This window comes from Octopus bimaculoides, chromosome 21, assembly GCF_001194135.2.
Source record: "Octopus bimaculoides isolate UCB-OBI-ISO-001 chromosome 21, ASM119413v2, whole genome shotgun sequence".
In the NCBI taxonomy this organism is placed as follows: Eukaryota; Metazoa; Mollusca; class Cephalopoda; order Octopoda; family Octopodidae; genus Octopus; species Octopus bimaculoides.
In genome coordinates, this window is record NC_069001.1 from 14,843,104 (window position 1) to 14,844,350 (window position 1,247).

General features: G+C 34.6%; 1 protein-coding gene across 1 annotated transcript in view; it reads left to right on the plus strand.

Moving 5' to 3' along the window:
* LOC106880578 (probable nuclear hormone receptor HR38) overlaps positions 1-1,247 on the plus strand; it is a 449,364-nt gene that overhangs the window by 200,319 nt on the left and 247,798 nt on the right. The gene's annotated exons all lie outside the window — the stretch shown is intronic.

Here is a 1,247-nt window from a genome sequence, read left to right on the forward strand (position 1 = left end):
ATATATATATATATATATATGTGTGTGTGTGTGTGTGTGTGTGTGTGTGTGTGTGTGTGTGTGTATACATATACATATATACAATACATGTGCGTGTGTGTGTATCTCTGTGTCTGTTCTTTGACTACCATTCTATTGCTGTCAGAACACACCACTGACCCAAAGCTGCTCCAGATATAAGCTCTACATCCTCTTCTTGTGCCTTGTGTATCTTGGAGTACATTGACCACCACTTCATCAATAGAGACCTATGACTACTCCTTGACCCCATGCCATATTTTCTTCGTTAATCGCTAAAATATATTCGACATATTTGTTGAGGCCTATTGATTCCGGCATTCTGTAATCATTATTCTCTAATTCGCTAATTCCTTAATTCTTTAATGATAGTGATAAGCGTGATAATAGAGATCGTGTTGACGGTGATAGCGTTAAGGTGGTTTTGGTGTTGTTGACGGCTAGTAGAGGTGGTAGTGGTGTTGGTGGTGGTGGTAGTGGTGGCGGTGGTGGTGGAGGCTGTGTTTCCCAGGTAAAATAAATAAGCCTTAATGTTGACATTGTTTACATATTGATTAAATAAGCGAAAATATATAATTATTATTGTTCAATAATAATCCGGCGATTAACTCTACATCCGTTTCAACAGCCATCTTCCTCCTCCTCATTTAAACCCTACCTCCCCCCCACCAATCCTACTCTCGAATATAATGTCTTGTCAGCATAATGGATAATTATCATTTCATAATTTCTGTTGGATTATGGTTCTTTGTATTCTTTATGTATGTTTTTTTTTATATATTTTTATTACTGGGTATGCGTGTGCGTGTTTGCCTGTACATACATACTTACATACATATGCGTGTGAATTTGTACATGCGTATCATACACACACAAACACACACTCACACACACACACACACATATATATATACACTCGCGAGCGCGCACACGCACGTATATGTCAGTATGTATATATATATATATATATATATATATATATATATATATATATATATATATATGCGTGTCTGTGTGTGTGTGTGGGTGTATGTATGTGTCTCTTTGTATAAATATATATATATATTTATATACATACACAAAATGCAAACATGCATACACAGGCATTTTCACGTACATCTATCTATCTATCTATCTATCTATCTATCTATCTATCTATCGATCTATCTATCTATCTATCTATCTATCTATCTATCTATCTATCAATATATCTATATATCAATATATAT